The 18,467-nt window shown below is 34.0% G+C and overlaps 2 pseudogenes; both read right to left on the bottom strand.

Annotated features, from left to right (window-relative positions):
* Nucleotides 1-2,914: 2,914 nt before the first annotated feature.
* LOC125198815 lies at nucleotides 2,915-7,146 on the bottom strand (annotated as a pseudogene).
* A 4,938-nt stretch (nucleotides 7,147-12,084) lies between these two features.
* On the bottom strand, nucleotides 12,085-17,584 carry LOC125198817 (annotated as a pseudogene).
* Nucleotides 17,585-18,467: the final 883 nt, after the last annotated feature.

Genomic DNA, 18,467 nt, shown 5'->3' with positions numbered 1-18,467 from the left:
CGCTACCAATGTTGACAGCCAAAGCTAACCCAAGCCTTGTTTACTAACCCACAAGCACATCCAACACGTAATTACTCTCCATCAAAGTTCCAGTAAATCCTCGCTAGTTGTCGACCAATTCTCAAGTTAATCAGAATCACTAATTCAAGCAGGCGGCATAAATCGAGTACTACACTAATCATCCTCGCAAAAACGAGAAAAATTAAGCGAAATAAGAATATGTGGAAGCGAATCGAATAACAATACTCGAAATGGCGAGAACTCGGGGTTTGGCCATGTGATTGCGCCCCAATTTTCCGGATTTGGCCCAGATCCCTCGGCTCTTGGCCACTCTGATCGACATGAGGATCTCCTGATCGGTGCCCTCGATCGCCGCCGCGCAGGCTCTCCGGAGCTCCTCGTCGTCAGCGCTCGACTTCGCCATTGTTGCTCAGCTCTGAAGAGAGAGAAATGAGTTGGAAGCTGGGGTTTACAGTAAAGAGGCAAAGGGGAAAGCTGGTGATGGAGGAAACCAGCAACAATTCAAGTCAGATGAATGTCAAAATAGAACTGCGCTACTGTAAGAAAGCATCATCACTATAGTCTCCTTATTTACATTTGAGAAAAAATCATACGATTATTACTGAGTACAAACTTAATTCATTTTTACTTGAACAATTTTTTATTATTTATCAAATAATTAAAAGTTTAGAAGCTATTCAACTGTAATAAACTTTCTAGAAGTTCATTTAGAAACATTCGATTACTAAAAGTAGAGAGATCTAGATAACAAATTATACTACAATAATCCTTCTCATCTCCCTCAACTAATATAAATAGATCCCAAACTCGGTAGAGTCTTAACAAAAAAACAATTATTTCAAAGGATATAAATTTTTCTCATATAATGAATTATTTATGTGGATAAAAATTATTTATCATAATATTTTTTAAAAATTAGTAAAAATTCATAAAAAAAAATGATATAAAAATGATAAGAATGGTCACAGAGTTGCATGACCAAATAAACAATTTATTAACAAACTGCAATTTTAGTAGAACTGAGTTTATGCCGTAAATTTGTACTTATTAAAATTTTGTGGACTTTAATATTCATAAATATGTAAATATTTATATAAGTAATATTGAGTACCTTTGCAAGGATTTCTTTCTTTCATGAGGATTGTCGACATAACAATATTGGTGGGAATGCAATTTCAGAAGAAAAATCATAAGTTTGGAGGATATTAGAGTTTAAGCGAAAAAATCAAACTCATTGATAGTTACTAGTCTATCCAAATTCAAAAAAGAACAAAGCTTGTTTACGCAACCGATAACATCTCGATGTTTGTATATTTACAACATATTATTAAGTGCATCTTTTTAACTTTCTTCAATGTAAAACTAATGAATTTAGAGTGAACTTGAAAATGGAACATGGTTTTTTAATTTTGCACAAAAATAGTCCATGGTCTTTTTTATAGTAGTAGGAGTAGTATTTTAGATAATAACTCTATGTATCACACATGTGATTTCTGGCACTGGAGGGTAGTTTCGGAAATTTCAATGAAATTGTGGACTACCAAACACGGATTTCATTTTTCTTTCTTTTGTTTCTGTTTTTTCTCCTCTTTCTTTTTCTTTTTTTAGTGTTTTATTTGTATATTTGTGGTATTTTTTACCAATATTTACGGACGATTTTAGGTCATTTTTTCATATAATACTACTTTTTCAATTAATAATTATTAATTAATAAAATCATATTTAATCATTATACATTTACAATCCTAACAATACATACTAGAGAATTTATTTACAATTATATTTTTTTTAAAAAATATTATTCTTATGAATCACATTCTCTCTTTCCCACTTCATATGAGTCAAAACTTTTGGGCATAAGTTTTTGGAGTGAAAACAAGTAAGCTAGAGGATGAAGTAAGAGAGAGATAGAGTATTAGTTGGGCAATCTAAAAGGAAATACATCACACTTATAATGGGATGAAGGAGTACTTCTTACAAATCACATTTCAGATATGTTGATTTGTAGACCAACTATTTAATTGGATGAAAAATGAAAAATAAAAAATAAATCAAACCGCTCCAATTGTCGTAAACAATAGTTTTTGAAACATATACTCCTCCATCCAGATAATTTGGGACACTTTGACCGATCGAGTTTTAAGAAATCTAATGGAAAGTGAGTTGAAAAAGTTGGTGGATATGGGTCCTACTTTTAAAATATTAGTTTTATAATAAAATGTTAGAGGAATGAGTTAGTGGAATATGAGGTCCACTACCAAAAATATTAAAAGTGAAATGACAAATTATATGGGACTACCGAAAGGGAATACGGGTCGAATTATCTGACGGAGAGTATATGTCATAGTACGTTATAATTGGAAGAGACCGAGAAAAGAATTAGGGAAAGAAGAAGAAAGAATGAAGATAGTACTATCATTTTAGGTCAATTTTTTGTGCAAGTCCAAAAATATCCTCCATAGCAAACGTATGAAAATATTTTTTAGAGGACATTTTGGAGCAAAAATCAGCATCAGATACAAAAAATGTGATTTTCAGGTATCAAAATATTCATTTTTGTTTGTTCAATGAATAGAATAAAGTAAAAGAAAGAATAAAGTAATATAAAAGTGTTTCCATTTTTAGTAATAGTCATCTTGAATTAGATAAAACAATAAAAAAGAAAGTGAATCCAAAACAATAAAAAACAGTGAATCATCTTCTATAATGGAGGGAGTATAAAAAGAGATCACAGGCTATTTACTAGTACTAAACTGAAAAATCAGGTACTTCACTCATGAATATAATACAAGCTGGACAATCAAAGGGAAAAAATAAAATTTAACGGAAGGTCAAATGGTTTGGAATGAATAACCTAAGAATCAAATTTACAAAAACATATCTCCAACACCCCCCAAATCCCATAATTGTGAAAAATCAATACAAGGTTGGTATTGAAGTCCAAAAAGAAAAAATGAAAAGAATACAAAAATGTATCCTGCTTACGTGATCTCTTTGCTGATACATGTGCCGAAGCTGGAGGATGTCCAATCTGCTAAATTAGACCCCTTGCTTATGGCAACGAACAGAGAGTATTAGCTTGTGAGGGGCTTTGCCTTGCGTATGTGACCCATACTATTTACAAGATCCTTTCTGGTGCAGACAGGGAACATATTGATGCGCGTTAAACCCTTGAGTCGCCAAAGGACATAGGGGAAACTTAGTTGATCACGTGAAGTGAAGCGGACGACTTCATTGAACCAAAGACACATGAACAAGTTTGTCACTGGAGTGTGCTCCCTCACGATTATTGAAGCCTCTGCTAGTGCTGCACACAGAATCGTAAAATTATCCATACTGTATTCAGAAATAAGATGCTACTTACTGTCTTAACAAAATATGTTGCCAAGAGCTAAAGCCAACAAATGATATAACAAGACAACCCAAAGATTACTCCTTCAACAGGAAAAACACCATAACATGAAACGATTACACTACCTCTTCCAGAAACAATTATGCTTTTGAAAGATATATGATGATTTTCATCCACAAAATGCTAATTTTATAAATAGACAGAACATTTTTTTGAAGCTATTGTAAGTAGATAATATTAGTAAGAGTCTTAGTAGCAAAGTCCACTCATCATGTTCTGAAAACTCTTAACCCTATCTAGTATGGTGATGGAATAGATGCGAGCCAGAAACACAATACCTTTCTTCCCATTGAACCTCTTATCTTCAGGAAGACCATCACGGCGATACTGTGCCAACTGGACCTCCACCTCCGCTGGGGTCGCCTTATTTTTATGGACAACAGCCTTTGCCTCATCATACACACTACTACGGGCACCATGTTCTGAAATTGCAAGTTCATGATTTGAACGCCAAAGTAAGGCTTCCAACACACCCAAAGGGTCTCTCCGGAACTGGGACTTGGAATCAACCCAAATGGAATATCTAGCATTTGGGAAAAGACGATGGGCAAGCATCTGGATAAAGAGATAATAATTCACAAAAGAGTTAGTATAAATGTCCACCAATCTAAAATATAAACAGCAACATGTAAATAAAATATAGGGGCAATTGCGCCAAAATACACGAACTATCACACAATTATGGTTTTGCACATAAACTGTAAATCAACCTATAAATACTCGTAATTTCAATTTTAATCATTTTTCACATTTCAACAAGATCTATGCTGAGGTGGAGGCCGGAATGCCTGCATGGATTAAATTAAACAGCCAGCGGTGCCAAATGACGTAATTTGACTATGAGTAAAACGTTTCGTTCATCGTGTCATTCCAGCCTTCACTTTGGCTTATATCTCGCTGAAAATGTCCACTTGTAAAAAATGAGAAAAAAGAGAGAAAGTTCATGTATTTGTACGTGGAATTTATTGTTCTTGTGAAAACCAGAATCATGTGAAAGTCTGTACTAGGCGCAATTCCCCTCAAAATAACACTGTATTCCACAGAGAAGAATTACTCGTGCTAGAATTATTGATGCAATTACCCATGTACAATAAAAAAGGAGGCATTTTTCTTTTAAACTTAAGAAATAACATGACAATCTTAGATATTTTTTCCAGGTTTTTTCCTTTGTTCATTGCACTCCACCATGGTGGAGGTGGAGATGGATATCCTATCTGCATGTGACTGGCCTATACAGGGGAAATTTAGTTTTACTTCCGCACTTGTGGACAAAATGCTCTTGAAAACAGCGCAGAAAAGAAAAAATGCATTCAAAAATTGCAGAATAAGCCCAAGATATTCTTGGCTTCTCTATTTATATGAAATATTTATTACAGGACATATTTCTCCCCCAACATAACCTTCATTAGAAATTAACCACAAGACTCTAATCTTTTTCCATTCTATCATTACTGAGCATTCAAGATGTCAGCAGGAGGACACTAATGTCACTGATAGTTAAGCCTAAACCAAAGCGAAGCTTTGGATACAGACAGGAGAAAAAAACAATTATGTTTCAGTTGTGGACAAGTTGTCGATAAACTAGTTATACCTGGTATGATACAATAATGACTTGCATAAAGCAAAAGGAATTTTAGAGTTTCATACCTTGGGTACTTTTCCATTTAATCTTTGGTCTCTGAAGGGTAAGTCTCTAACAATTATGACACGCCACTTCCCAATGAAATGTCTTTCATCAATTTTGTTCCCCTGTGCTTCTTGTGTTGCCAGAGTAATTTCATCCCAGAAAGCCACATAGCAAACCTGAATCCATTTATGTTAAAAATTAATCATGACCACACTCATACGTGTGAATCAATATCATACAATCTCCATTTACGTTTCTGTATATAAGATGAAAACCTTCTGAAGTGAAGTTTCAGACATTCCTATAGGTTGATAAAGATCATCTCCACCACCAAATGCACAGGTAGAAACCACCACTTCGCAAGTCTTCATGTAACTTTTGTCTTCATCAGAAATCCTAAATCCTCCAATTTCACTGTAGAACCCACAGTGGGCCTTAGCCTTTTCAGTCACCTATCATATGGTAAGATTTGTGATAAACTAATTGCACCAAAATGAGACTAGATCTGATAGATATATATTCCATAGAGGTACCAAAGCATGGAGCCATGGACCATAAATCTGAATGTCTCACCAACTTAAGATGCACATCAGTCCTCTTCTAGAGTACAAAAGAATGCCATAAGTTGACATTCAGTTTGTTTAAAAACAGAGGGGCAAGATAGAACGCATTACCTTAAACTCTTGGTCTCTCTGTTCAAGTGTTGGGTTTCCTGAGAATAAATTAAATCTTGAACCCTCCAAATATACCATGGATAAGTTAAACGTCCCTTCTTTACTGGCTCCATTGGTCTCCGTGGCATATGCCAACTCTTTTAGTGGACTTCTAGAGTCCATAGAATTGGGAAATTTCAGAAGCTCAAGTTCTCCAGGAGGTAGAAGCTTCAAACATCCTGACATAATTCAGAAAAGAGAGTCATAGGATTAACAAACAAGCTTGTAATTGTCGTTACAATTAATCCAAGTTAATCCACAGTTTACTTTGACGGTCAATTAAATTTGAGCTTGTTTGAGTGCCTTCTACTTCTAATAGTACATGAACTAGATCCGAATCATTCTCAACAAGTCCACAACAATTGATCCCATTTTTTTCATCGGGTCCGGTTATAGACCAATGACCTTGACCCTTATCCTTCAAAATACTCAATCCTCTGTTTTATCAATCTATTCTGTCACTCAGAGTAAACGTTCCCTTGGGAACCCAAATAAGACACTTGCACACTATCAATAGTTTCATCCAAATTGCTTCTTCCACTAGTACAATAAATGTCAGTTAGACATAAAAGAGAACATTTCTGTTCCCAGTGCTTCATATCAGTATAATTCCAATCCAAATCTTCATATCATGTAATTCAGGTACATAACTCTAAATTCCAAACCTAAGTGCAAATAACTCACAAAACTGGATAGTGCTATAGAAAAGTTTCCTAACTTCGACAATGTAGCTAGACATCACTTAAGTGTCCATTGCAAGCATGGAAAGCAATCACTACGCCTCAATAACTATGACAAAACACACACAGCATAAACCACGGAGCACAATTTGCATCAATGGATCGCAGAAGGAGGAGACAAGTTGCAGCAAAAACAGAAATTAGGATATAGTACGACTTACGCTCTCTTACGCCCCCAACAACCCTATGTAGGATCAAGTTTGTTCAAATTCCCCAACGGCTTCTCTTTACTACCCTGAGTAGCGGCGTGATCCGATTTCCTGACCGGTGGCGGACTTGGGATCGCTCCATCGCCGATTTTGATGAGCTCGTAAATCCAGACGCAGACAAAGATGAGGAAACACAGCAGCGGCAAGCACTTGACGACGCTTCGGGTGAAATCAGACCAGCTCCTAACGCCGGGCTTCTTGCGCTTCCGGCGGACCTAGGCCGCATACGTCTCAAGGGGTCTTCGGGGTCGTCGTCGGAGACATATATTGGGACGCCGTTGGTCGACATTGCCGATTGACGAGTTTTATAAACTTATGAGTTAGGGTTTCGCTGTTCTTGAGTTGAGGCTGAGAAGAGAAGAAGCCACGGAGGCAGCGGCGAGGAGCAGTCGTGCTTGCGCGAGTGATGATCGTTGGGCCGAGAATGAGGAGGAAACGGGCGGCGGTGGTGGGTGTAGATTGGAGAGTTTCACCGGAAATTTGAGAAGAAGAATTACAGAGAGAGGAATTGAGAAATTGTTGAATCTCGTTAGAGTGCGAGTGGGAGTCGAGAGAGATGGCTGCGACTGCGACTGAATTTATTTATTTTTTTCTGTTAATTTTAGTACTCGACTATTACTCCAAAATAGTACTCCATCAAGCATGTCTTGTACTAGATTAATCTTTCATCAATTCATAATAATAGAGTCGTTTTATCGTTTGATGCGTTTTATTCTTTTGTAATAGAGTCATTTTCTTTTTAATAAAAGTAAACACATTTTTACACCTCTTTACTTTCTCTTACTTTATTCTCTCTTCATCTCTCACCTTTTTCATTTTCCGACTTTACTATTCATTTCCTTAACTCCCAACACAATTTTCTTAATCTCTGCGTTAGAAAGAAATACCTCATTCTATAGAGCGGAGGAGTATATTTTAAATATTAATTTTCAATTTTAAATTAATTAAACAAATTAGAATCAATATTAACAATGAATAATATGAGTAACAATTATAGTTATACGAGAATAAAAAATCTATACAATCAACATTGAAGCATAATAAATTTGAAACAAATCACATAATATAATGTTTAAACAATAAATCATGTAGTAGGAAGATAAAAATCTATCATAATAAAAAATTAAATACAATGAATAATTACTCATCATTTTTAAACTTCTTTATACACTACATTAACTTTAAAATTTAAATAAAATCTTTATAAACTAAAACCTTCAATTCTTCACAATTTGTCACTCTTCAACATAACTCGTAGGTAAATCGTTTCCCTCACCTAAAACTACAATAAAATAAAAAAAAAAATCAATTTGCAATCCAAAATTAATAATCATAGAAAAAACGTCACCCGTAAAAAGAAAGATAAATTATAACCCCCATGAAAATACAAAATCAAAAAACACACCACATAATTTTGTGGAGGTTTCCCCTAGCCATTCAAATCAAAAGGAAAAGTTATAATTACAAATTAACATAAATTGGGAAAAACGGGAAAAAAAAGTATTTATTTAATAGGAATGAGAGGGGGTAAATGTCTTTTGAGAATATATATATACATATATATATATATATATATAGAAAATGATTTAATGTAACCAAAAGAAGCCAATAAGAAGAAACCCAAAACTCAACTGTTAATTTCACTAAATCAAATATAAATATAATTGTAATTATATACTATCAAATTAAAAAAAAGAATATTAATTAGAAAAAGTAGAAGTACCCCATAGTTAAACTTGAGAAAAACAAGGGGGAAGAAGAATAGCCACGATTGCTTGATATGTCAAACTTCAAAGATGCAAAAACGATCGTGTGGAGGTGTAGTTTTCTTTTACATCAACATTTACCCTTTACCAATCCGATGCAAAATTATTTAGAAGAAAAATCAATCAAATTACGATAATTTTTTTTAAAAGAAAACATAAGCAAGCCATGCGACCCATTCTCTCCCCGCCACGTCAAAGAACACTAAAAAATCCACTGCAACATGGGATTTGGGCCCCGATAAAAATAATTCAAAATATACTACATTTACGAATTAAAATTACGATTAAAATACGAATTAAATTTACGACACTGTATGGAAAATTTATTAATTTTATTTAAATAAAAAAAAAAGTAAATTAACAAAAAATCATAAAAATAACATAATAAAAAAAATCCGAGCTTCCACACACGAGCCACCTTGAATGCTTAGTTTCCCTACCCAAACGGGGCCCCGCGGTATGACATGTTTTTTTGGTCTTAATTTTGTATTGGGCTAGTTGTTGTTTCCATCGCTAGAGTCCTTGTGAAATTTGAGAAGAAAAATCGCTTTATATAGTTTTTAAAAATTTTAAAAAAAAAATTAAATTTTTTTTAAAAAAAGAATTAAAAAAAATTTAAAAAAAAAAGAATAAAAAAAAAAAATCGGCGCGATCTGCAGCGATCCGCTACAATGGCGCAGATCGGCTAACCCCAAGTTGCCAAGCGGATGGGCACCCACGCGCGCCGCCGATTTCGCCATGTTGAATGGTTCGGCACCGATGGGGCCCGCGACAAATCGGCTAACCGTCACCTAGCACCATTGCGGATGCTCTAATATACCCGAGGATGTTGAGCATCGTATTACTCTAAAAAAATCCGTTTTATTTAGTGGTTAATCTAAATTGAGCAACTACTAACTTGACATAAAAAAAATTAACGTGTGCAATAATTTCCCATCAATTTATCCAACTCAGGCCAAACTAATATGTTTGCTAACCTCCCACTCATTCCGTAGACTTAATCTCCACTAATAAAAGAAATATGGCATAACCAACTAAGTAGGATTATATATTTATTAGAATTAATTTTTAGATTTTATATTAATTGTATTTACATCCCTAGCATAAAATAATTATTCAAAACCTCCGTAATCTCCACTAATAAAAAAAAACATGGCATAACCAACTAAGTAGGATTATATATTTATTAGAATTAATTTCTAAATTTTATATTAATTGTATTTACATTCCTAGCATAAAATAATTATTCAAAACCTCCCAAAACTCTCCTTTTATATATTGTATAAATATTTAACTTTTACATTGGGCCGGATTCAGTTTAATGCTGCTGGGCTTTTCGTAGATTTTGTTTACTCCAATGGGTTAACAGATGGACTACCATATTTTGTAATATTCATTGGAGTATGTTTGTAATTAAGTATGTCAATCGGGCCAGTCCATCGGGTTTCGGGTCAACTCTATTTGGGTTGCGGGTCAATCGGGTTGTATTTCTTGTTATAAAAGTTCAATCTAACTCTAAAAGTCGGGTTTCGGCTACCAACGGTTAATCGAATTACTACCGATAAAATTAACTGCGATTAATCCAATAAATAATGGTGAAAATTAGTTATATTTATAAAATGTGAAATATTTAACTATGATAAATTTGAGATAATACTTAAACTCAAACATAAACATGATAAAAAACTAATATTTGAGATTTATGCAAAATAAAACATAAATATCAAGAAATTATAAAGCATGTTTTGGAAATTTAAACATATTTTTTAGTGAATCTGAAGTTTCTAATTTATATATCTATTATTATATTAATAAAAATTTAATATATATTAATATATAAAAAATTGAAAGTTATTTTTTTAGTAATCTATATTATAAAATAATCAATGAAGTGTCGAATTAAAAGGCAAACAAATAGACGAGAAAAATTTTAGGGGGTCTCGGGCCACCCATCGGGTTTTCGGTTCAGGCCCCGATTGTGGGTTAATCGGGTACCCTATGGTAATTTTATCGGCTGAAATTTTCAATCCTAACCCTAGAAATTTAGCGGATATTCGATGATCACGATTGCGGACACATTGCATCCCTATTTGTGATACTCCTATTTTTTTATAGTAGTAATAAATATACCCCAATGTAGATAATAAGCACACAAACAAAATATATTGATTGCAATATTTGTGAAATTTAAAGGATCTTCGAGGAAGGAAGTAAATGAAAAGGTAAAAAAAGTAAATAAAAAGGTAAATAGAAATAACTACCATGTATACTTCTTTTCATAAAATATTTTGCTCTAACAAAAATATTTGAGAAGATATTACAAATTCTTCCATTTTTACATTATCTCAACAAAAAAGGTAAATATGGTAATTATTTTGTATATATATAATTTTTTTTGTATATATGTTTTAATTTATCTTTTTCCCCTTATAATAATGATGCTTTAAGGGGAGTAAATTAAGAATGCATATTTCATTTATTTTTAAAAAGATAAATTTTTTTTTTTAAAGAATGAAAATTAAGGGAAGAAAGTAAATTGAATATGATAAACAAAAATAATTACATATTTATATTTTTATGGAAAAAGAGAGAGAATATTCAAATTGAAGAAGGTGAAATACCTTGACAATGACAAATGCCATGATGAGTTTTTATTAATAAATATAAATATGATTATTGGGTAGTGATAAAATGCAAATCCAAATATTATATTAATTTAAATTATGATTTGGCAATTAGAAAAAAATCAAAAATGACAAAATACAAAGACAAAAATGTCAACACAACATCCGGCCGACTGGTTGACATTGTATTGTTGTTATTTTGCATCTTAACATTTTTTAACGATTCAATTTGAAATTTGTACAATATTTAGAATTTATGTTTTATTATATCTGTATGGTTATTTGTCTATCCCTTTTGTTAAAAGATGCTCAGCTCTCTCTATGGTTATTTGTCTATCCCTTATTCCCTTTTACTTTAAGATGCTCTTGAGGTGCTACTAAGTTAAATAAAAAGGGGTATTTCCCCCTAAACACACCATTTTTAAGAAAATAAAAAGACTATTTATAACTTTTTAAAGATTTCTGAGATTAAAATAGAATCTAGATGATTCAGATGTTATTATATTATTATTATGGTGTGCTTCTTCAGAATGAGCGTCTAGAAGCAAAAAGCCAAAAATGGTCAGTGAAGCCATCTTATGTAATTTTTTCAATCATCTTACAAACCTAATTTTTTTAACTTCAGAAATTCAAAATGTGCAAATCTTATTTTTCATATTCTACCTATGAAGTTTACTCTAAATTATAATATAGTATTTTGTTTAACATTTATTATTGTTACTTAGTAGATACTGTATTTTTACTGTATTTTCTTTTACTATAAATTTTCAAACTAAATCTGAATAATTAGATTTCAGATTTGATTTCAACAGATAACAAAAAAGTCAAAAAAATTTCAATATCGACGTTGTATTGTCAATTTTTTTTATCAACATCAAATTTAGAAATCTAATAATCCAGATTATAGCTTAGAATTTATAGAATATGTGCAGCTGGCAATTAATTACATCATCATTTAAACAATGGAGGGAGTATATAATAGGCAAAATCATTTCATCTAACGTACTGGATCTATACAATTACATTACTACTTATTACACGCACTTTGTACTTTTGATAGAAACAATAATGTGACATAGAGTAATAATAATAATAATAATAAAATGCCGATATATGCTTTTCAATAACTCAATAATTAATAAGCTTCAAAGTCCCTAACTGAGAGATGGCTCATATTAATCGGCACATTTTCCGACCGCCGGAGTCCCAACGTAAGCGAAACTTCTCCGGCCGCCTGCGTCCCCCACTCCCACCGCTGAACTCCGACTCCAACCCCATCTCAGGATTCTCCATGAAACACCGATACTCGGTCGGCACCATCATATCTTCCGCCGGCTGCCGGGTTTCTGAAGGGTCCGTTTTCGGGGCGTCGGTTTCGGAAGTGGGTTGGTCATCCTTATCTTTATCTGCAGCTGAAGCTTCTTGGAATTCTTGTTGGTACATTTCTTCAACCATGGGCTTCCAAAGTCGAACCCTAGCATTTATAAACCAATTTGATACCTGTGAAGGAGATAGAGAGGGGGAGAGAGAGAAAAGACATAGACATAGTAATTAATTTTCTGCAACACTGAGTATGTTTGGTCGAAATTTAATGCACAAAAACAAATGGCTTCATGCAATGATGCAAATGATCACTAGAGAAAAGTCTGCAAATGCCAAATGTCCTTTTTTCTTTTTATTTTCAACTTCTAAATGTGACAGACTGAAAATCCAGAAATAAAAACTTACAGGCATGGTGAAAAACATTTCATATATGTTTGGCAGCGTTGATCCTTTCACTAAGGCAACTAATATAATTGTAATATATTGATCAAAATTCACAACATATATACAAGGACTAAACGCATAAAATGTTACTACTACGACAATTTTGAAAAATCTCATATTACATGGATTAATATCTTCTACAATTACTCAAAATATAAATCATGAAACAAAAAATATAAACAATAATTTATCCACCAACCCCAAAAGGGTTAGTGTTGACATGAATATCGTTTACATTGCTCTAATTTTTTTCTTGTAATTCAGAGAGCAAAAGAATCTCAAAATCACCTAATATGTACTCAATCTAATAGATACTATAAACTTAATTTTTTTTTTTTTAATTAGAATTCATCGTTCTTTCAATATAAAAACAATCAATCATTATTCCTGTGGTGACTTGGGTCCTCGACCATCAGAAATATCACCAATCCCAATTAAATACACCGATTCCTATGACCCTGAAATTAGTCATTTATTCCCTTCCCATGATATTTCTTATCAATCATTCAGGATCGCATAGTATTTTTCACTTTTGAAAAAATATCAATATCCATTTACTCCAATGAATCAGTTTATTGGAGTATTATGTTACTCCTAGTAAATAAAATCTTTCATAAGAATATAGTTTATTCGAGTTATTAATTAGGAGAAAGATCAATTCTTTCTATAAAACTCAAACAAAAAATAAATTTTATAGTACAAATTTCAAATAAAGAAACTCTTACAATTGGGGAAAAAGTCTACCACATGAAAACCAAAAACTGCACACCTTTTTTTAATAAAGCGTATAAATTGTACTATGAACTATAAATAGGGTTGAAAGAATTAATAATATTATAAAAAACTAGCCAAAAAATGTAAAAGTATTGGAATGATATTTGAATTTCTCAAAAGCATTTATAAGACCAATATATCATAATATTGAAAACATTATTCTATACTAGTAATACTAGGAAGAAGGGCTAATAGCAGTTTATGACCTACTCTTGTCTTCTTTTATTTATGCCTCAAATTTATGGGTGATTCTAGAGTCAGGCTCAGACATGCAATTTGCAAAGATCATTACTATAATCGAAAATAAATTAAAAATGAGGTCATAAATCAAGAAAAATTTCAACATTGTACAGATAAATATTAGTGCAAATAGCAGTAATTCATTACTCCAGATTAAAACTGTAGAATATGATACCTCATGTTACTCATGTATTTCAAAGAAGATCTAACCAATATACTCAGATAACAAGATAGTACTTTAGTTGAGCAAAATTGCAATCTAATTATGAGATGCTATCTTTGTTCAATTCCATACACAATCTATTACTTTTGCACTTGAAATTAGTGTGTCAGACACTCTATATCAATTATTAAATCTTAAATGAATGTGCAGTTTGAAGTTGGGATCCAAGATAGATCACAAATATGCACGCAAAACGAAGTTAGACATGAGATATCCCTTTCACCACAGATGACACAGCGATTTTGATATACAGAAGATATAATGAGCTAGTACCTGATTTTTTGATAAACCTGTCTGTCGCGACAGCAAATGTTTGTCTGCTTCACTTGGATAGCTGAGACAATATTAAACTATCTTAGCTAACAAAATAATTTTATCATCAAACAAAAACAAATCACCACGTGTCCCACTCCACATTCTCCTCAATGAAACCACTCATCTCATCCACTGTATTAATTAATTAATTAAAGGAAAAGTGTGTTACTATAATGACCTATGTTTATTTCCATTTCAAATCATAATTTTTCTTTTAAAAATGGTATTACAATTTTTGATGTAATTATTAGACATCGAATGAGTTATCTGCTAAGGATATTTCTTAATGCAATTAATTAAGGACAGTACTTTGTGTTTCTAAATAAAATACCAATACTTCAAAAACATGGCTCGACTGAAATTAATGGACGCAAATAAACTTCCTAGAAAAACAAAAGATTGGTTGCACATCCTAAATTGCGGTATTTTTTCAAGAAGTTTCAATTCAAGTAATCGTGTCTTTTTTTTGTATCTTTTGTAAATTTTTGTAGTGTATATACCAATTTAGAGATATACATTAGTATAGTGACTACTACAAAATCTTCATACAAATGACACAAAATTGGAGACACGACTATTTGCTTCAGAAAATTTAAAACATAACCAAAATTTAAGGGAAAAAATGCATCCCTTAAGTTGAGGACATATTTGTGAATCGACAACATCTTAATCTTTTGTTCTTTATGAATTCTTCCATTTACGTCCTTGAATTTTAGTTGAGTAAGTTTTTCGAGCTGCAATTGAGTTATGAATTTCAGTATAGTATTCATAATACTTACTACATAAGTACAATTAAGTCCCACTTGAGTTATGAATTTAATTATTTCACATGCTTTAATTTGAGGAGAAAAAAAATTCACAGATTCAAAACAGCAAAGTTATCAAGATTGCAGTTTACACACATTAATGCGTGTAAGAGTGAAAGAGAGAGAGAGAGAGAAAGACATACGGATGGAGGAAATGCTCGAAGAGCCAGGCCCTCAAGATGGTGACAGAGCGCTCCGGCAGGCCTCGCTGGGGCCGCCACGACTCGGGATCCATGATCCCCATATGCTGCAGCGCCTTGTGCTGCCGGTATTTCTGCTCCACCACTTTGAGCCGCGGCGTCTCCCCCTTGGTGATCCCCCCTTGCACCTCCTTCTCCCCCAGCGCCTCGCAGCACGCCTTCATCTCCCGCGCCACCGCGTCCTTCATGCTCCGGAAATGCTGCGACATCGCCACCCTCGCCAGCCCCGTGTACGGCGCCGCCGCCCCTTGCCCCATCACCGCGTCGAACGAGTTCACCACCGCCTGCATCTGCTCGCAGTACCTCATGTACCTCCCCTCCACCTGCCCTCCAAAATTAACAATTTTATTATGTATGTGTGAAGCTTTTCCGGCACAAGGAATGTCTAAATAAAGTTGTGACAATGGCTTTATTATTATGGCATTGATTGATTGCATGTGATCAGGAGAAAAACACAAATGATTCAGTGTAAATTATTAATTTTATATATTTTAATAAATGTATGTATATGTGTGTGTGCGTGTGTGATTTCAAAAAAACGTACAGGAGCATAATCACTTGGAGAATGAATGTCTTTTTACTCCTTTTAAGAAAAAGTCAGATTAAACCAACAGCACTAGGTATTATTTTACAAATTCAGGATTAAAAAGATGCCATGGTCCCCTTCTCAAGATATATTAAAATAATTCTGCAATTAAAATTTTTATAACCTGTAATGGAGGCATGTCGTTCTTCATTAGACATGTACCCCCAACTGCACTCCACCACTTTACAAAAATTATTTAATTTTATCATATAATAGTGTCAATTATTCAGTATAGTATGAAATATTCAAATTAATTTTCCTACTTCAATCATTGATTAGGTAGCTGTAAGGAAGAAAATTTAATTAACCTCATCAAGCATGGAGAGAAGCCTGAATTTTCTTCTCTGGTATTCAGTTCTCTCAGAAGGGGATAAGGTGTAGTGGTCCTTTGAAGAAGACAAACCGCCACCGTTGTCTGAATTAGGGTTTCTATCTTGTTTCTTCACAATTTGATTATTCCCTCTTCCCACACAGCAAAATTCCATTAGCAATTCCTGTGCCGCCTTCAAATACCGCGAATTCCTCACACAATTCGTGCTTCTTGTAGATTCAACATAGCCAAAGTGAAGATTCTGGTTTTCGTGCTCCGACGCCAACCTCGGCGACCCAAACAGCATCGGATTTGTCGCGACATCTCCAATCACATATGGATTGCTTCCATGGAAGTATAATTCGCCGTTTCCCACATTCATTTTCTCAAATTTGTTGCCTTCTAGAGAGGAGAGAGATAGAGAAAGGCCTTGCCCCTCCAGCACCCTCGCCGCCGCCTCGTGTCCCCGGCCGCCGCTGCTGCTCGGGATCCAGCTCATCTGAGGCGGCGGCGGCATGTCGGAAGGGGGATTAATAGGGCTAATTAAGTGAAACCCTTCCAGAGTAGATGAAGCCGCCGCCGCGGCTTTAGCAGCTTGTGGATGATTCATGAAAGAGAGCTGCTTCAAAAAAGGAAATTCAAGAGCTGTGATTGATTTAGTTGCATGAAATTATAGTGAAAAATTTGTCAACACTCACCTCGTTATCGAGCTGCTGTTTCTGGATCTGATCGCCGTGGCGCCGGTTTATGATCTCCGTGAGCATACCTCCGGCGTCGAACGGCGGCGGCGGCGGGGCATCGAAGCCGCCTTGCTCTCTTAACACCCACTCGCTCGCGGCTGCATTCGGGAAGGTGTAGACGCTTTGTTGGAAGCTTTGTGACATGAATTTGTGGATAAACGAAATCCTCTTTGATTGAATGATTTGATTTATTTTTTTTAGGTTTGTTTCCAACAACCCCTATTTTTTCATACTCTTTGATCTCTAACAAGAAAACAAGAGAAGACTACTTATTTTAAGTTGTGAATTAAGAGAAATTAAAATAAATTTGAAGTAGTACCTTAAGATGAGGGTTGGAAACATCACTTTCCGGTGAATTGATCTTGATCTTGGTGCTGGAAATTGGAATCTTAGAGGAAGGGACAGTGTTGGGGATGAGACAAGGCAGAGAGAGAGGGAGAGAGGATAATGAAAGGAGAAAGGAAAAGGGTCGCTCTCTTCATCCTCACACTACTCTTCTACCTCCTTCGCTTTCACCAAACTTTCTATATATTTAATATACCTACAAAACTTATCATTTGTACTCTACCCCTCTTTCTTTTTTTCTTTTCTTTTCTTTTCTTTTTATTAACAGAAAGTTGAGGTAGTGAAAGTTAAGCATAGGTGTTCATTAGAATCAGTTATGGGAGGAAGGAAACCGAAATTATTACCTCGAAAAAAGGACCGAAATTATGGCGAAAGAGGCACAATGGTGATTTGTGTTTTACTATTAAACCTAATTTTGTTTTTGGAAAAAGAGTCGGTCCCCACACACTATGAGCTCAAAGAAGGCGGTGGAGGAGGGGCCGGTGCCACGGCGGGGTGGAGGCCGGCGACGGTGAAGGAGGAAGACAAAGAGGATGTGCACACCAAAAAATTTCAATAATCCATTTTATAAGAAATTAATTATTAATTAATGCATGAAGTTTTACTAAATTTTAAATTATTATAGGATGTTTGGAATGTTCTAATACTCCTAGTATTGTAACTTTTATATTTATAATGATATTATTGCAATGGTTTTAAAATATTTACAAAATAGATGAAGTTTGTTTGGTAATTGAAAAGTAACCCTTCGTAACACAATAAACGTGTCCCCTCTTTACTTGTAAAATTATCAAAGTAAAAATATGAAACAAGAAAATTCCCCTTCAATTAAGTTCCTCATTTCCTAATTAAATTATTCACCTTTTCTATGAGAATTGCTATGATATTTACACCAACATCTCATGATAGCATGAATATCCATCAATAGAGTGAAAATGAGTAAAAAGAAAGAGTGAAATTCTTGAAGGGTGAAAAAATATTCTTTTTTTTTTTCATGATGAAATTTCAACCAATGAACACGCAATGAGTACCAGAGGCAGTCAGGCAAG

This window comes from Salvia hispanica, unplaced genomic scaffold, assembly GCF_023119035.1.
Source record: "Salvia hispanica cultivar TCC Black 2014 unplaced genomic scaffold, UniMelb_Shisp_WGS_1.0 HiC_scaffold_284, whole genome shotgun sequence".
Taxonomy (NCBI): Eukaryota; Viridiplantae; Streptophyta; class Magnoliopsida; order Lamiales; family Lamiaceae; genus Salvia; species Salvia hispanica.
The sequence above is the reverse complement of the archived record's forward strand: the minus strand, read 5'-3'. Positions and strand labels throughout refer to the sequence as shown.